General features: G+C 45.5%; 1 long non-coding RNA gene across 1 annotated transcript in view; it reads right to left on the reverse strand.

Moving 5' to 3' along the window:
* Nucleotides 1–13,622: 13,622 nt before the first annotated feature.
* The window catches only part of LOC148056282 (uncharacterized), a 48,486-nt gene continuing 42,862 nt past the window's right edge, over nt 13,623–19,246 (reverse strand). Inside the window, exons 2-5 of the long non-coding RNA XR_015703480.1 lie at nt 15,650–15,912; nt 15,386–15,427; nt 14,358–14,484; nt 13,623–13,723 (exon numbers count right to left, since the gene is read on the reverse strand). This is a non-coding gene — a long non-coding RNA (uncharacterized LOC148056282). The remainder of the gene's footprint in view (nt 13,724–14,357; nt 14,485–15,385; nt 15,428–15,649; nt 15,913–19,246) is intronic.

Raw genomic sequence — 19,246 nt, forward strand, 5'->3', positions numbered from 1 at the left:
CTGCCGCCGGCGCAACTTCATGCCCCGCGCAGGGCGCCCGCGCCTGGGCTCCGGGGCGGCCGCGGGGCCGGAGAGCCCTGCGGGGCCGGAGAGCCCTGCGGCACCGCCGCCGCCGCGCCTGCCTCCGCCGGCCGCGCGGGGGGGCGCGGGGCCCCTCCTGCGCTGCGCGGACGGGCCATGCCCCGCCGGCCGCCGCCGCCCCGCCCCGCCCGGAGCCGCCGCCGCCACCGCCCGGCTGCGCGGCGGCGGGGCGGGGGCAGCGGGCGCGGAGCTCCCGCCCCTCTCGGCGCACGGGGCGGGGGAAGCGGCGAAGTCGGGGCGGCGGGTCACCCCCCCCCCCCCCCCCCGCCGCGGGCGCGCAGGGCCGGCAGGCTGCGGCAAGCGCCGCTCCGCGCACCGCCCGCGCCTGCGGAGAGCGGCCCGGCTGCCGCGAAATCCCGGGCTGGAGGCCCGAGCCCGGCGCGGCACCGCCGGGAGAGGCTCCGAGCCGGCGGCTCGGGGGCAGCGCAGCCGCCTGGGCGGCGGGGCCGAGCCGGGCAGCGGCCCCCCGTGCCCCGGGCAGCCTCTGCCTCCGCGGCCGCCAGCGCGGTAAGGGGGCAGCGCTCACGCACGCCGGGGCACAGCACCGCGCACTCAGCGGGCGATCGCCACGCACAAGTCCCGTTTGCTGTGCCGTTGCACGGAAAGTTTCGCCGCCCTCCAGGCTGATGCGCGGTCCTTTCGTGAACTTTGCTCCCCGGCTTTCCTGGAGGAAAGCTTTATCCTCGCACTTGGAATGGTGGCTTTCTCTCCACAGCAAGGAAGCAAACCACCCTGCCTTCATCTATGTCTCCGCAAACACTCTGTGTCAGTGGAAGGGAATGGCTTCAGAGCTGTCACTTAGGTGGTTAGCAAGGATCTTCTATACTTCAAACATTAAAATGATTGAGCATTAAACGTCGTGAACTAGAATTCAAATCCAAAGTTTTAACGCCAGAATACTGAACGTCCTCATCCGAGAGGACAGCTACTACTGAACCACCACAGAAAACCTGTCTATTTAGAGCTTTATCCATTTGCCACAGTTAACCCTGCTTTTCAGAAAGATGACACGAAAACGGATTAGAAATTCAAACAACCTTGAGTCACTGTATCCTACAAGGCAACTTCTCAAGATGTAAGAATATCCCCTCTCACCTTCAAGCCACAATTAAAAAAAGAAACAAAAAATCAATGCCATGGAAACAAACCTAAAATTGCTTTAAAGGATTTGGAGTTTTAATTTAACACTAGCTGCACAAGAAATCTTTTATGGTTTCTACATTCAGACCCAGGCACATAACTCATAGTCAGACCTTAAAATAACGTGGGTCAGTCCATCATCCACACTCAGGTTTATTATTCCGCTAAGAGGGTAAAGCTGTGAATGATTTTGGTGACATGAAGCTAGAACTACCTTACAAATTCCTGAAAACCATGAAAGCTTTTTGCTGGCACTGAGGGGAAGCTTATCGTGACCCCTGCAGGTTTGGGGCTTCTCCTGGGGTGCTTTGGCACGTGATAAACAGAAGAGTTTTGTTTCCAGAGCTCTCAACTGGGATTTTTTTCTCCATCAATAAAAGCACTTTTTATGGAAAAAACAAAACAACAGAAACCCAAAACACAACCCACAACTTTGCAGTTATTTGCCAAAAATGGAAGCCACACAGCTGCAGACTATCAGGAGCAGAAACGTTCATGCAAACAAAAAACTACCTGCTACTTATTTTAAAACAGCCCCAGATAAAGAAGACCCAGTGCTGCTAGTCCTTCATTACGCGCTGCTCCCGCTGAAGTCAGCGTTGTCGCGTTATACAGAAACAGCAAGATCTATTTTAACTATAAAACACTAGTGGTAAAAAGCTAGATGTAGGGAAGTTTGGCACGCGGCTATTACATAATATGACCCTACTCAAAAAAAAAAATTAATATCTTTTTAAAAAAGTGAACGCAGGCATTTGAAGCAGCTCCTTGCTGAAGGATACAGCGAGTATTTTTGCCCTCCCCCCAAGAAAGGAGCAGAATTAAGTCCCCAAAGAAAGCAGGGAGGAGGGAGAAAGCCGCAGCTCACCTCACGGGGACCCTGCGTTGCTGCGTACAGTCGCAGGCCACCTGGCTGCTGTGAGGTGCCTGGTCCCCATGAGGGACCTCAGGACAAAACAAACAAGGCCAAAAACCTGTAGGGAAAAAAAATAAAAATTAGACTCTGCGTGGGAAATAGTACGAGCACTAAAAATTAAGAATACACACGCATTCAACACCTAGCCATACAGCCCCCTGCCCTATCCAGGAGGATTAACTTCTAAACCTTTCCCAGGTACCTGTTGTTGTTGCTTTTCTTTATATAAAGGACAGAACCAAACAGTGCAGCCTTTGAAGCTCTGCTAGCTGACAACAAATAGCCACCACCTGGGAAGTTCACCAACCCAGCTGCAAAACCTCTCCATTACAGAGCAGAGAGGTTTTCTACTGCTGGCCCCATGGGGCAACACGCCTGATATGAATCAGCATTGGCCTTCTGGGGGTGGAAGGGCACCGTATAAAAACCTCACCCCCCTCTCCTGAGGGGGTTTGCAGCATTGCATGTTCCACAGGACTCCTTGCACCGTGCTACTCTTAGCAGCAGCAACAATTTTCCCTTAAATTCTTGGACTCAGAGGAAGTTATTTCAGTTTTGCTCAGTCATCCTACAATCGCTTCTGGCCTGACGATCAAGATTCTAGAAACTGCTAGAGCCCAAACCCCAAAGAATTAGCACCAAATATTACGTGCCCTTAAGCGTGACCTGAGCAACAGCCACTAGCACGCTCTGCCTGAGATTTGGCCAACTCTATCGTATTTCCAAATAGCCTAATGCTATCTGCATCATCAAGAGCCGCAGTATCACCTACCAACGGGTACCTTTATAGCTCCCCTACACTGACATGGGAGAAAGCAGCATACTGCAGATAACAAAAAACAATAAGGCCCAAAAGGTCCACTGCAGGTGGACACCCACAGCATAGGGCTGCAGGAGACCAGAAGAGGTTCTGCTTTGCGGAGCAAGTCTTGAGAACAGCCTCCCACACGCTCCACAACCCGTGTTTCATTTGAGCTTTGCACCGCTGCGGGACTGAACAAAATTTAAATAACAACTACAAAATGATAGTTTGCTATAAATGTGAAAAGGTTTGTTGAGACCCCGCTCTCCAAATCAGGGTTTCAACAAGGAGTAGCTCAACCTCCACTGCAGTGTTTGGGCTTTTTTTTTTTCCCCTCATTTTTTCCATTTTCATTACATTCCTACAAAAAAAAGATAAAACATTGTTACTAAATAGAGAAGAAGAAGAACTAAAGGGTATTTATCAGTACTGGGGAGAGAAGATCAGTTTGCATGTCTAATAGAAAAATTCTATTTTTGCCCAATACAGTGGAGTTCTACCAACAGCACACACGCACTTTTCAAGTGCTAGCCAAAATAATTACTTCTCTCCTTCGGGGGGGAGGGGGGGATCCACTAAATCATGAATATTCAATGGATTGATTAATGACATACTAATCCTTTAGCTAAAATCTCTGCTCCTTAAAATACAGTGAACACCAGCTGCCAGTTACAAGAAGAATTAAAAATACAAAAATAACTTGGTTTCCAGAAGTTATCTTATCCCAATTGCTTTGGAAGTATATGATGGTAGTGCGGTACCATGACGCATCCGGGGCAGGCTCTCTTCAAATTCTGGTCGATGTAAACCAGGCAGAAAAACCTGATTTCTTCCTACTTACTGGAGCCGCTGCCAGCCCTGCATGTTCTGCAGCGCATGCAGCAGAGGCGCCTTCCCCTCGGCTCCAGCGCAGTCCTCTCCCACCCGCTCCCGGGGCTGGCAGCGAGCGAGGGTGCTGCTGGGGTGCCCTGCACCCACCTGGAGAAGTCTAAACATCTACATTTCCAGCCTTGTAAACACCAGCATAGGAAAACAGATGTTTGGGTCGTCTTGGATAAATTTGCTTGAACTGCATACACCAGCCTTTCCATAACTTTGAATCCCTGTATGAAAACCATAACCTGCAAGGGGGCAGGGGGGGAACAAAGGCAAACCACGAGGGTTCAGTTTAAAGCCATGAGCTATTTCCTCAAAATCTTAAAGTTCTGGCTGGTGTATTAGTTAGCACGATTGGGTTTCTTCTTTGTTTTCGGGTGGTACTCAGGAGTTGCCAGTCTTCCCTTTTTCTCTCAGGCTTTTGAAAGATTATTCAACTTTAATTTTGTTTCTTTGCTGCCCGAAACCACCTCTGAGAGAGTCCTCCCCCATCAAGTCAGGTGAATTCAAGCCTCCATATTGCCTATGGGCTCTTCATTTTTCACACTGGTGTTTTCTCCATGCAGGAATCCGCCCCATGAAGTGCCAACAGCTTCCGCAGGAGGCCCGGGGCATGCACTCGCCCGCTGGCAACAGCTTGGGAAGGGCAGCTGCAACACGACCTGCAGCGTAAGCCCTCGCTGCATGCAGAGCTGCAGTCCGCACGCTGCTTCAGAAAACGTCGTAGCGCTGCCGCTGCAAGGGTCACCAACACCCTTACATTTCGCCGTACCCTCGGTTTATTGGCCATCTGAGGCCCGACCTCGTGAATTAGTAAGCACTTCCAGAAAAAGATTTTTTTTTTTTTTTCCCAGAAGCTAATATTAAAAAGTCGATGGCACATTGTCTGCTCTCTCTGGATTCATTTTTGACAGTAATTTAGGCAAGTATTTAACATCAAGGAGTGAACCCTTTATCTCCAGCCTTAAAATCTTCCTCCACTATGGGAGCAGCTAATGCACAAAAGTAACTTTCCTCAGTTTTATCTTCAAAGTTTGGGAACGTATTTAGGTCTACATTACAATGACTCTATTCATATTTCATGAATTTTTAAGTTCAGACTGTGAGCATGGGCAGCTCATCACTGACACATCAGGGAAATGCTGTGAAAAAACAAGCAACTTATTATACTTTTAGCTTATGAGATTGCTTTATGGTTCCCTCAAGGATATTAAAAAGAGATCTTTGCAATGGTTATCAATAAGTATCTTTCAGGATCAGCATTTCTAAACCTTTTAGAACGGCTTCAACCCTTGACTAAGCTCAGAAATGAAAGAACTGACTCAGAAAAAGCAAAACCATAGCTTAAAGCTTAACTATTCTTCAGTTTTGCTGCTTTGAACTTCAGATTTCAGCTTGATGACCAGAATCTGATTCTTAGATCATTTTCTTATTAAAGCTGGTTAGAAAAGTTTCAGCTTCTTTCTCAAAAAAGAGGGGGAAGGGAGAAGAGCAAATTTTGACAAATGACTGAAAAATAAGAAAATACGTTTTAAATATTGACTTTCTGTGTGGCTAGAAAAAAATTCCCCACTTTTTTATTTTAGAAGATACCTATGCGGCCCATATTATTTCAGCACCTAATCATCTCATAGTCCTTCAGAACATCTCAACTGAGCCAGCGAATGCTATCGTTTCTTCACGTTACACGTGCAAACAAAAAGATGCCTAACAGCCTTCATCAAGAGATGACAAAAACAACCTGGGCAGGATCAAACCAAGGGCCTTTAGTAGAAGAGCTCAGTTTTCCAGCAGCCTCCGAAGTGCAAGGCTAACACACTCAGCTGATGGCCCCTTCATCAGCACTGCAGTACGTCCGTGCCAGGGGAAAGCAGGGAAATCCAGAAAGGTCCCCAGAGCCAATTTGCAACGTATCCCTGTTCCCATTAACCTTGGGGTTGCCTTTCATGTGACTGCCAGAAGGACAGATCTGATAGCGCAGAGAAGATGTAGACAAGAAGTCAGTCAGCTTGGATATAATAAAACCTTGCAGGGTTTAGTATTTTCTCCCTAAAAGCCTGATCTTGCTTTCTGTAGCAATCTGGCCTCTGTAACAGCAGAAGTCATCCTAGAAACGGAGTATCCCCTCTCTGCTGCTCATTAAGCCTGGCTCCGAGGACTTTCTAGGTGCTCATGCTGAAGAATAACTTATTATCCTATGCCTTATATCCAGTATTCGGAAGACTCAAAGCCTCTTCTGAACCCGTGGACTCCTGGGGGTGCGAAGCGTGGCTCTCCCCAGCACCCTGCTCCCCGCAGCAAGAGCGGTGCAGGGGCAGGCCGGTGGTTCGGAGTCATGGAGACTGCACTGAAGAGACACCATTCAAGACTTGGCCGCGGTGCAGCCACAGATATCAATGGAAAACTGACACCTGCTTTTTTTCCTTATCTATGAGAGCTCTCCATGTATTGATGTCAAAAATACAAAGAGTGTCGTCTTAAATAAAGAAAACCAACCAAAAAAAATTGCCGTGAGTTTTACAGGCCAGTGTGCATGAATACTTGCTGCTTTATGTCTTTTCATGTGATTCTTTTTTAGATAATTAAGATATCTCTTGCACTGGATTTGTGCTTAAACTATGTTACAGTTATGCTAGGGCAGCTTTTATCCCGCTGTGATTATGAATGGTGGGCTGACCATCTGGAAATAACACAGTTTTAACCTTAAAAATTTCAACCTCCCACTAAAGAGGTACCAGAGATTGCAACAGCTGCTGAAGGAATGCCAGTCTGTGTACTGCATCACACTAATTAAATATCATTGATACACAGATATGAATAAAATTCTTGGTACGGAACTTAAAAGATGCTTCTCATAAAAATTTCAAGAGGTCTGCATCCCAGCAAAAAGAATACTTCAAAGCGGTTCTAAACATTTAGAAAATCAAGTAGGTCAAGAAACAAGACATACATGTGTTTACACTGTGAATTAAACAAGTGAATTTCCCTGTCAGGTAGCCTTTTGTTTTATTTTGGGAATCTGTATATCAACTATTTAACCAGTTCCTAAAAGATACCAAGTGCGTGTCTCGGCAACACCTCATAGATAAATACAAGGGGCTGCGTATGCTTGGGGAGTTCAATGAAGGGTAGTGTGTGTGTGTGTGTGTGGGAAAAACCCAAAACCAAACTGGATTTTATTCCAGATTTGCTGTTGACTCATTGGGTGTCCCCGGGCAAAGTGCCCACAACTGAGTTTTCAGGGTAGGCATGGATCAAATGTTCAGGCACTCAACTGAGGGCTGCGGTTTCAGAAGAGCTCCACTCTGCGTGTAAACCCCCAACGTGCCGAGCAGTTCTCAACAGCTGGTGGCTACGGGGAAAGGGAGATCTTTGGTAGATCTGTCCTCTTGCACAAACACTGCACAAACTCACATTCTCTGCTGCTACCTTCGTATTTTTAAGCAGCCCTAAGAAACACATTGAAATCCTCCGCTCAGCAATAGTGCTGAAATATTCCCCGTCACCGGCCATGGGTGGTTAGTTTGGGAGGTGGGGTCCACAAAACTCAAAACTCAGGCTCCTGAAAGCAGCAATTTTCAGGCAGAAGCCTCCTTTTTATTGCAAATATTCTCAGCTGGGAAGTCATGCAGGGCAAAACCCTGTCTCCTCCTCTTGTTTTTGTCTAGGTGAAGCTGCTGTAAGAGATTTGGGACAATACAAGCCGGGGTTTTGGCTGTATTGTGCTTTCTTGTCAGGCTTATACACACACTGCAAGACCACGGGAGGAGGATGACCAGCTACAGCCAGGTCAGCTCCGCTCACGCCAGGCCCTGGATGGCGGAGCTGCAAAGGAAAGCAGATCCCAAGGCCGAGTAAAACCTGTAACTTGCTCTATCAGATGTAAAACTGCTACCCAAAATAGGCTGCGATTTTCTCCCCAGTTACAAAAGCAAGATTCAAGCAATCTTCTCTGTCACCAAGCACAGCCCGCCCATGCCCCAGTGAAGCCCCGTTCCAGCCACTGCCAGATGCAAACACCTCCACAGGTAGCTCCAGCCTGACAAAACAGCTGCGAATCTTGATACCTCACAAGTACAAACTGCCTGTTTTCATATGGTCTAAGTAGTTATTGAGTTACCCTGAAGGGATTGTTTTCAGCTTTGAAGATTGCTGGCTTTCATTTCAGAAGAATGGCCAGAAAGGTTTTCTGTTTTCTTTCCAACAATAGCATTTGGTGTGGGTGAAAGATATGACATCTTTAAGGAAGCAGAGAGAAAGAGAATTATGTGCTAGACCCTGCCTCCGAAATGCATCCCCCGAAGGAACATACATCTGCATCTAGGGCTGAAGATCTTGCAGAGAAGAATATTTTTAAGGGAAGAAAGCTGTGCTGATCCTATCCAATTCTCTCTCCTTCGGTCTGTGTCATCACAGCATCTGGGTGTTTCCCCTTTTCTGCATGCAGAAAGGGAGCAAAGCATTAAGAGACGCAGGGATTCACTCAAGTTGCATCCACAGTTTGCAACGGCACAAAGAAACGCGGGGGTCCTCAGCGCAGAAGCGCTCTGCCTTTTCCGTGCCCTGCCTGAACCACCTGCTCAAGGACCGGCAGCAGAGCAACGAACGCGTTCTGAAGGTCCCGCTTTTGCGCTGCCTCAAAAATCACAGTAAGTGGAAAATCAGTGAAGGTGAATCAAACGGATGCCATTCTCTCAGGGCTACTGCTACCAAGTGCATGCTCAAGGTTTACCGGTGACTTCGGCTCAAGGAAGAGCTACGCCATTCTTGCTGTTCATTATATTAAGATCTGTATGTCTCCGGTAAACCAGTTCTGCAGCGCTTAAGGCTTTTGGCTTGCTGGCTGCCTCAGTCACTGTACGTCCTGCAGTCATTCCTCCTCAGGCGCTAGCAGTGCCGCACTTCAAAGACCAGAGGAACATCAGACTGAGACACTGCAGTGCTTTGTTTTCTTCTCTCCTTAACTGCTTTTTTAGCATTTTAAGACACAATGCACTCATGAAAGCTTGTAAAATTCCTCATAAAGTTTACTGTGCCACAGGATTATAGAATACCTCTTGGAACTCTGGATAAACAGCTAATCTTGGATCTGTCACCAGAAAGCACTAATATATTTCAAAAAGCTATTAGCCCTTAAACCAAAAGCAACACAGAATTCGATTTGGGGCAACAGCCTATAAAACACTGAAATTGTTTGGCAACTCTGCATTGAAAGCAGGTGGAAGAAGCTGTAAGAGCCCTGGCATTTATTTTATTCTGCTATTTAAGGCCTACTTTACATACCTTCCAAAATGTGTGCATGAAAACTAACATTAAGCAACGACACTTGAAAAAACACTGTTGAACAATTGATTTACCACACATTTTCAGGAAACAGAACACCGTTGTTTCAGGAAACAGAACAACATCGTTATGTTATGCAAGGCGGCAGGGGAAGGCAGTAAATATTGCATATAAAAAAATAATAAGCTATAAATAGCCATGGCATTTTTTTAATGGCATCATATCTTTAAGGAGCTTTAGAGCCATCAGCACTGACCGTAACTTCCAGATGAGCAATATCCACTTTGTGGATGGAAACACCAAAGCGCACCTATTAATCCTAAATGCCCCGGTTACTTCTGAAGGGCTTTGCAACAGGAACGGCCAGGCTGACGTGGGATGGAAGGACAGGGAGGAAAGAGAGTTTGAGGAACGCAAGGGGGAAATACAGTTTGAGAGTCTCATGTGTAAAGCCAAAGCCCAAACGTGTTTCATATCTTGCTTCTTTCCCTGGCCTTTATAACTACCTGGTCTTATCCTTTCCTGTTGTCAGTGGATGCAGGTCATGAAACAGAAAAGAGCAGGAGGGTGAATTTTCTCTGAAAGACCACGTGAAGATAGTGGGCAGATGGAAAAATGCTTCGGATGAGGAGTGCAGGAGTTACCTTCTTACAGGGTAGAGATACTTTTGTCAAATATTTCGAGTGAGATGATCTTTAAGCTCCTCAAAACCTCAAAGAAATGGAAAATATGAGCAGGATGCAAGGTGAGTTTCTAGCTTGTGGCTGTGTGCTCAAACCTCCCAGTAGAGACAGCGGAGCTGGAAATGGAAACGGCTGATAAAACGGAGCAGCAGAGCCAGGCCCGTGCACGGGCAGTGATGGCGTTCCAGCGTGGGTTTATTTGTGGCCTGGACAGTGTATTTGCATTTTCTACACAGAGTAATTACTGCAGAAAGGGTAATACTTCATGGGGAAAATATTTTTGGTATTTCTCTGGGAAATAACCTACTATATCCAACAATTTCATTTTTTCCCCTAAAAGATACAGTCATCTCAGAGCCTTTCAAGGCAGGGAGGTGTCAGAGCAATTCACCGGAGCATTGCTGTTCTTGTGTTCCTGTATCGGCAAGTGTTGGGGCGTACAACTTCGCAGCCTAGTGGTGTGCCTCTGATCTTTACATGAGGCTCTGGTGTTTGCTTTCCATCAGTTAGACACACATATCTATAAGGAAGTGCTGCATTCTAAAATTTTGTCAAAACCAGGTTTCAGTAATAAAGAAATTATGCCTTCAGCATCCCTTCATTCAACGCAGTGTGAGCAGTATGGAGCTGACTCATTCCACGGTGCTGTCACTAGTAGTATAAAAATTTCAAACAGAAAGTACTGGAGGTACAGGGGAGACAGCTCTGGAAGGGAAGAAAGGTTATTATGACCCACAGAGGTCATAGTAAATAAGCAGAAACGAGATCCACAGGCCTGAGAGGCTGAACACATGCCAGCAGCAGCTTTGCAAACTGCTTTGCTCTCACTGGGAAACATCCGCCCATTTCCAGAATTCCCACTGAAACACCCCAAGGTCTGGCTCTTCAGAAATGCCATCCACAACTATTCCAGGGCACATTCACACCAGATAAGACCAGACAATTCAATTAGGGTGTATATTTTTCCTTTTCAGTATTCAGTGTTTTGCTGATCAGAAACAGAACAGTAGAAACGTCAAAGAAAGATTCTCTGAAACAGTTTTGGCTGTCTCCACCTCTGATGCTGTGAGCTCCCTTCTGCACCAGCTGGATACGGAGAGAGGCACGTGCCCACAGTAAGCAGGCCTTTGGAGAGCAAGATGCACATGGCATAGCTCCAGGCAAACATACATGCCTGACCGTCCTGGTTTTGTGGATAAAAGGTGGAAGCCTGCTTTCAAACTGAGCATTTGTAATCTTGAACAGTAAAATTCCATGGATGGATTTTTATGCCTGTACAAAATTGCATCAAGTAAAAACTCAGTAGGTCATTTCAAAATTACATATAGGCATAAATTAAAAAAAACACAAAAAAACCCAACAGAAAAGCTGCTCGCTCAGTTTAGCTACTAAGCTGCCTGTAGTGGTTCACTACAGCTGACGGAGGAACCACGGACAGGATCACAAGAAACTATTCAATAGGTTACATTCAATAGGCTAAGAAGTGCACAGAGTACACCAGCTATCACTTCGCAGGATTAACAGAGAGAGAGGTGCTACATACAAATTCTTTTTCAGTCTGGCTAGAGTACCTCTTGAGATAATTCAAATTAAGGACTTCAGGTCTTAAGCTTACCAGTTACAGCTACCAGTTGGAACGTTTGGTCTCCAGAGCCCTGCAGGCACAGAACGGCCTTTGGAGTCGGACCTCCACACACCGAAAAATTACTTTATTGAAACTCCTGCTGCTTAAGCACACCTGACTCCAAGCACATGGACAGTCCTATTGAAGTCAATGACTCCACTCATTTAGACAAAATGTACTAACACCAGTAAGTGCTGGGAGAACTGGGATCCCAAGTATTGGGTTTTGGAATAAAGCTTTTGACTGGTGAAGGGGCGGGGGGGAAGCGGGGAGAAAAGTTACGTAGACTGAGCAATTCAGTGAATAAGAAAACACCATTTACCGGATCTAATTCTTGCATTTGTGAATTGCTTGCAAAGATCCATTTTATTTCTTTTGTGTGGATAGTCTCAGTAGTGCAATAGAAACCTGAAGGCATATATTATAGCCTGTTAATCATTCCTGTGCAAATGGCCAGGATAATACCTGCGTATAACACAAATGCATTTAAGCTCCATATTTAAAATTTCACTACAGTAGCTCACTGAATTGAATCATGCGAGTAATCAGTATGTACAAGTCTGTGTTTGAGTTGTCTTGCTGTTTATCTCGTTCCAGTCCGGCTTATGAGATCGTTTCTGATGAACAGCTACAAGGTCACAGCATCAATTTGGACTACAATTCAATCGGGGAACAAAATACATTTTGACATACTACATGTAATGCTCCAAGAAAGGGTTAATTTTAACTAAGCTGATGTTTAATAAATGGTTATTTAAACGCTATGAACTCTAGTAACTTGATAGATCTACTTATAAAAATGACAATTCTCTAGCTCATATTAACTAATCATATTCAAGCTATTCACGGCTATAATTTATCAATTATCCATGAACCCTTGACAATTAGACTTGTTAAAAACACTCATAATGCAAAACAGCTTTCTGCAAAATTTCTGAAGAAGCACATCAGCTGACCGCTCACAGAAAGTACAGAGAGTCCGTATACCTATAGTATGGGTGTCCTACACGGAAACCAATGCAAAAAGGTTAAAATTTTTCTGTGTATAGGTGATTCTGCTGCTGAACAAGAGCATGACTGAATCTCTCTTTTTTGATGCAGGGAGTCTGGAAAGGATCTGTTTTTAAACTCTGCCTTGGGTGGGATAATGAATGGTCTTTCAGCTGCATTAGCAAGGAGGAAGGCTTGTAGGCAAAGCTTTCAGCTTTTCTTGTAGGTGTAGCTTTAATCACTGGGGACTGTGCTGAGGCAAATAAGCCTGTTGATGTGGTGTTTCTCTGAAAAAAAAAGAGCTTTTGTTGCTCCTTTAAAGAGCTGCCAGTGCCAGAAACAACATTACATATATATTTATATGTATATATAAGTATTCTGCTTAGAAAGAACATCTAGGTCATGTTTTCCATGCTGATCTACCTTCCATCTGCATCATCAAGGGCACTTGCACAGAAGCAAGAGCCTTATTAGGGATCTCATCTGCTACTGCCGCATATTCCCCTAACTGAAGTTTAACCCTCAGCAGACATCTCTCTTTCATCTCCCCAGCAAGCAAACAACAGCATCAGCTTGCCCAGCAGAGGCGAGTTGAATTTCAAGGGAAGGCAAGAACACCTACGCAAAGACAAACAAAAAAGATTTCATAAAGTGTCATTAATAAATGACAGGTCAACCAAAGAGAGATTTTCCCATATGCTTCCCATATGGTCCTTAAATGAAAACCTTACTGGGCTCTGCAATTGCTGGTATATAGCTGGGGATAAAGGCATGTTCAAAAGGAATACCGGAGGCTAAGAAATGTAACATCGCTCACCTTCAGTACAAGCCACGGCTATAAAACACAACACTTTTATGGCATATTAGATATAAGACACTTGGGTGGTGGATGATGGCTTTCGCCGTGTACCTATTATTTGGATTTTTCCCATGGACTAATACTTAAACATCTTTACTTACACTAGGTAGCGATTTACCCAGTAAAGCCCATTTGTATCCCTGGAACAGATCACAAAGTAACCTTTAACATGTTATGGAGAAGAAGAGCAAAGCCTGGTCTTCCGTAAGTATATTAAATGCAACACACCTTTAGTGTATCTGTTATAATTACAATGGTTTACAACTGGCAGTTTTAACCCTCTTCCAAATCCTGGATCCACACGACTCAATGATTATCAAAGAGCATGCCGTACTTTTCAGCCAGCAAGTAGCTGCAGCTTGAGTACTTCAAGATCCAACGCCTGCTGCAGCAGCCTGCAGGTTGACGTGCTAACTCCGATAGCACGTGGTCTCCTGTTACATACCAGTGTTTAGAGCACATCTCAAATCTAGAGGCAAGCAACAAGAGGAAGAAAAGTCACCTGTACAGAAGGAAAATGGTTTTGGCTAGTATTTGAAGGGAGGTGATGGAAAAGACCAGGAGATGAATACTCCAGAAGATATAACCAGCAATTAATATTATATTGAAGCTGTTATGACTGTTGCACTGTATAGCAATGTCCTCACCAAACACCCCGATGACATTTGCATTCAAATGCTAATATTCTCCCAGCAACTGAGGAATGCCCCGGGCCCACAGAGGTCACGGGCAAAACTTCCACCAACCCAGGGAGGCCGACAGCAATCCCTATGGTTGTACACGACACATCCGTGCTACACGACACATCCATGCTCAGAGACCCGCCCACACTGAGCTGTGCTCACAACCCTGTCAAAAAGGCCAGTGTGTATTGACACTATTCAAAATTACATGCATTTGATAGTGGTTTTGGGTTTTGCTTTTTTAAAACTCTGAAATAATAGGTCAAGGCCAGTCCAGCTTTGAGCGGACAACAATTAAAACAACCAACAAACATCAAATGCTTGCTATGCTGCAAAGGGCACAGACCCGATCTAACCAGGAGGATGCATGAGGGTAATAACATCCCATCACAGTTCCTCAGAACGTATAGCAACTGATACCAAGGGAAAGGGAAGATCTTCAGTATCGCCTTGCCCGCTCCTCCTCAGGTAAATCCATAGCTGTCAATGTCTAAGCACATCAGAAGCAGACTTCGGTGGCCATTCATAAAGAGCCACAAGTGAGAGCCTGTGAATGCAATGTCTTGATTATTCTCCAAGAAGAAAGCGTAAGGCAGGAGCTACACCTGATGCCGTCAGACTGGCAGCACTGCAATTAGCCCATACCCACGTCCTAGGAGGATTGTTACAGTTCAGCACAAGTCCCTTAAAGGGCAGCATTATTCAGACATTATCAAGCACTTGTCTTCAATCTGCACAGCTCGTGTATGTACTTGTCTAGTGCATATTAACTTCTCCAAGGTGGCTGAATATTTTCTTTTTATTTTGGTTTGATGCTTTGCCCGCCTAGCACTCTCTGTGGCTTACATACACTCAGACAACACAGAAGTCCAGACCAGTGATGCCACTAAACACCGCTGTGCTGGCCGCTGTACAGCATCCTCGCTGAGCTGCCCTTGTAACCCCCAGCGAAACCCCCATCTTTCAGTCATTTAAATAGCTTCCTTCTGCCACAGAGCACTTCGCAGCACAGGAAAGGCCCTCCTCCTGGCTCATCAGGCTTAATTACCTATTAAACTGCCTCATATCAGCACTTTTATTAAGGGATCATGCCCACAACATTAATGAATCTGACAGACCAAAGTGGGGCATCTTGGATATCAGATATTTGTTTCTAAACAGCGTGCTGAGGTCTCCCAAGCATCCTATAGCGAGAGCAAGAGTCCAGCCCCAAGGCATTGCCTTCCGGCCCTCCTTCCTCCTCCTCACCAAAACGCTCCTCCAAGGGGCTTTATCCCCAAATCAAACCCGAGAGATTTTGTTTGGCTCAGTTGCAGATACTCCACAGGGACAAGGCAATGATTTGAATAACCAAATCCCAAAGCATTTTCTGGGTGGGGTTTTTTGTTTGTTTGCTTTTTAATTGCCAAGCCCTTTATTACATATACATTGAGTAAAGTGCTACTCACCGACAGGCTTCAGGAATTACTGGGCAAAGGAAAACAATAGATCTATAAGAAAAGAAGATACAGAGATGATAAATTAGGGTGAAAAATGCTCAGATTACACAGGGCTTTCTAGGAAAGTTTAAGTTATATTGTATTATTTACAGCTTCTAAAAACTTGAGGCATGGAAAGATGCTCTCTGTTCTCCCCCCACCTACACCTCACGATGAGGATAACAAGAGCAAACTATTAAAATAGGTCTGCAAGGAGAGACGGGGCTTGTTTACCTGGGTGCGGTGGAGTGGGAGGAAACAGGAGGGCCCCTCGCAGTGCAGTGACCTGAAGCGTTTCAGCTTTTTAAGCCCAGGTGAGGGACAGATAAGCAAGAGGGTTGCTCGTGGTCCCTGGGGCTGGGGCCAAACAGCATCACTGCAGGACACTGTGCAGCAGCATCTGCAGAGCAGGCAGTTAGCGCCGAGATACTGGATGCAGACAATAGCCTGGATGAGCTTGGCAGCCACCACGTATATGAATTTCTGCAACCCTGTATCTGCACACAATTAGAAAAGAAAGGCAATAAAGCCCAAAGAAGCCAAACCTACGTCAAACCTGCAGCAGGGACCTTTTTAGCCCGATGGTAGCAGCGATGGCATCGAAATACATGGCATATGTTTGTCAAATTTAACATTTCTCCTGAATCACCTACACGTTTGCACCGCAGTTTCTCACAGATTCACATAGCCTCGTTTTTTCATGTCTCGACACTGGGATTCTGCATCAGTTCTTGAAGATTAGTGCAAATTATATCTTTTTGTCTCCTCAGTCCAGAGAAAAAAAATGAGGTGAAGAAGGGAACCTAATACAGCAGCACCAGAAGCAACTTAGCAGTGACCTACTTCTTTGTGAGAGGGAAGCAGAAACGCAGGGGATTAGGTCCCAAAGACAGGGTGCCAGGTGACATCTCATGCACCAACAGCCCAATCTACCACCGAGTTTTAGGGAGAGTGCTGCAGAAGGCTGTTGTTGCACTGTAACCTGAAAGAGAATTCAGGCATAAAATAATTTGAGCCTATTCATGGCACTCGGAGTGCTACCCGGTTTTCCTTTTTCGAGTAAAACAAAACTGTGGAATCAATTTCTCTGAGCCAGACATCTCATGTGACAAACATAAAGCTACATTAAAATATCTGGCAGCTTCACTCTCCTCCAACTCAACATAAGAATTCAAATCATCTGGGACACTCAAGCTAAGAGCTAAAGCAAAAGCAAACGCCGTACAATTATAAAGGCTAGTTTGATGCTAGAGAGGATTGGTTATATTCCTATTTCCCCTCTCCTGAAGATTGTTATACTGTGACTAACATACTCCAGAAAATACAGATGAAGTTTACAGCAGGAAGGTGTTTGGGGTTTTTCCTGCAAATATACTAACAGTAGCCACCATTAGAATTTCACCACTCTCTTTAGCTGTAGCCCTGCAAAAAATTAAATCATACACAGGCACTTTTGTGACATCTAAGTCTTCAATATCAAAGCAAGAGTCTTTGAGAATATAAAACAATGTTTCAGACATCACGGCTTGACATAATATTTGGATTTTTTCTTGTGATGGCATCTGCGTATTCACAAACTGGCAATGCACCACAGTTCCTAAGGGAGCAAAATTTATTTCCTCGACTAACCTCCTTCCTGAGAGAGCAGTGGAGATCTTAGCAAATATGCTGAGCTATAAAAGCTTTTATCCCTGGGACAAAGCGCACCAAACTCTGATGTGCTACATTCATTAAACAGAGTTGAGGGAAGCACGGTCAGTCCTGCTGGCTCCGACAATACGAATATTCCAAGAAGTTCAAGCCTGCATTCAAAGCCCCATCCTGCTGTATGTGAAACCTATCCCAAAAGCTGTGGGATACAAAAGCACCCGGACACAGGTGCATCAGCCTCTTGCTCCTCACCAGAAGCATCCTATACGTGCAGATAACCCGCCCAGAGAACCACTGCTGTGATTTACAGAACACTTTTATCAGAGCCCAGACATGGAACAAGCTCTGCTCAACTTTAGTTTTATACTCCTCACTGGAATAACCTCACAAAGAGGCAATTCCTTAATCCCAGCAGAGGTAAGCTCTGAGCAAAGCATGTGAATATCAAACAGGAAGAAAAATTGATCCTCAGTACAGGCTAATTGACTCATGGAAGGCAATGTATATCAGGTAACAGTAAATCTGAATTCCAGAAACCTCAGGCTGACTCTCTGCATCCTCTGCTCAGTTCAATCTCTTAAAGTCAAGGGAAATTCAGATAAATAAGAGATTTGGCAACTGGCTTTTCATCTGAAGTTCAAAAATCCACAGTTACTTCTCCAGAGGAGTTTCTCCAGATCTGATTGCGAGGCTATTTCAAGCAGGAAGCCTGTATTCCCAGGTTGTAAACCCCAAGCAGGAATTTATGCGAACATCAAGGAATCGGAGCGCTGCGATGCCTGTTGTAATTAGCAGCACCAGAGCATATTGCAACCACCACCATTTCCCCTTCGATGCCTGCTGCTGTTCTGTCCTACGAGATGATCCCCAGGGAATTCATAAATTGAGCAGAGTACAGCCCTGAATTCAGATTTGTGCTTGGAATGAGAGTCCCTGGAGAGAAAAACCCACCTAAGGCTGGAAGCTGCTGCTGGCAAGGCAACCCAGCTCCTCCGCTGGGTCAGAGCCGAAGTCGCACCAAAAGGTCAACGCCACCGTGCTGCTGGGAGCTCTGTTTTAGGCGAGACATCCAGTAACATGGTAATGATCATCTGTCAAGTGCAGTGGGCTTCCACGGAGGACTCCAAATGTTATGTGCGGCCAGACACTTTCTACTGACTGAGGTCATATGAAGAGCCAAAACCAAGGAAAAATGAGAATAGCATAGAAGAATAAAACCAAAGGATTGATAATTGCAGTTCTAGACTCAGTCCTCCTCACCTGCCACTCCTGGCCCTATGGCTGGCCCCTTTCCCCAGGAACATGGCCCTGTTAATCACGAACGGTCGCTGGGTACTTAACATTTCCCCAGGTTTGAGCTGCAGCTGTGTTTTGCTGCTTGCTCCAGTTGAGACCTTTTTCATTAGGAGTCTCCAGTCAAAGTTCCTCAGAAGCAGTCATCAACTCAATACATGTTATTCATCGACTCGAAGATGCCATCGTGCCGATACGAGTGCCGCAGAAAGGTGCCCATATGCAGTCCCCTTACCTAAATCATGAGCTCCTTCTGGAGCCTTTCCTTCAGGCCAGCGAAGCAGACTGCCCCTCCAAAGATCTGGGTGCCTCTCTCAGGCCCCTTACCCAGGCACCACTTCGCTCTCCTTTCCAGATCAAAGGCCTCCTGCAGTTCAGTAATCCCAATTCAGGCTGGGATGAGTGAGAACCAGCAGCCAACGTGGAGACAACTATGGACGTGCCAAGTCCTGATGTCCTAGGAGCCCGCTCTACCCTAAGCAGCTCTGTCCTGAGCAAAAGGGCCTCTCTGATTAACGTGGGGTCAGGCAAGATACGATCATATAAAATAAGAAAGGCAGACAGTATTTATCGAACCCTTCATTCGTCACCCAATTGTTAAATATTAGTTGCTCTTACAACTTGAACAGCGAGTCTATCTTTTTATCTTCTAATTTTTCCCAGTTTTCCTTTGTGTTGATACACTTCTGTACTACATCGTTACGCAGAGTTGCTGCTTGCTGTTAAACAGATGCTGCTATTTATGCCTGCAAGAGAACTGACCTCTAGATGTGGGTGTGCTTTGCTTTTAAAGCATTTATTTCCTTTTGAATGAAAGTCACCAAATTAAAGTAAGGTATTTTTTCCCCCCATTTTCAGACAAAACGTGTTTAAACACTTTTTCCAAAT

This window comes from Nipponia nippon, unplaced genomic scaffold (assembly GCF_047370975.1).
Source record: "Nipponia nippon isolate SJK-2023a ecotype South Korea unplaced genomic scaffold, ASM4737097v1 scaffold_15, whole genome shotgun sequence".
Classification (NCBI taxonomy): Eukaryota; Metazoa; Chordata; class Aves; order Pelecaniformes; family Threskiornithidae; genus Nipponia; species Nipponia nippon.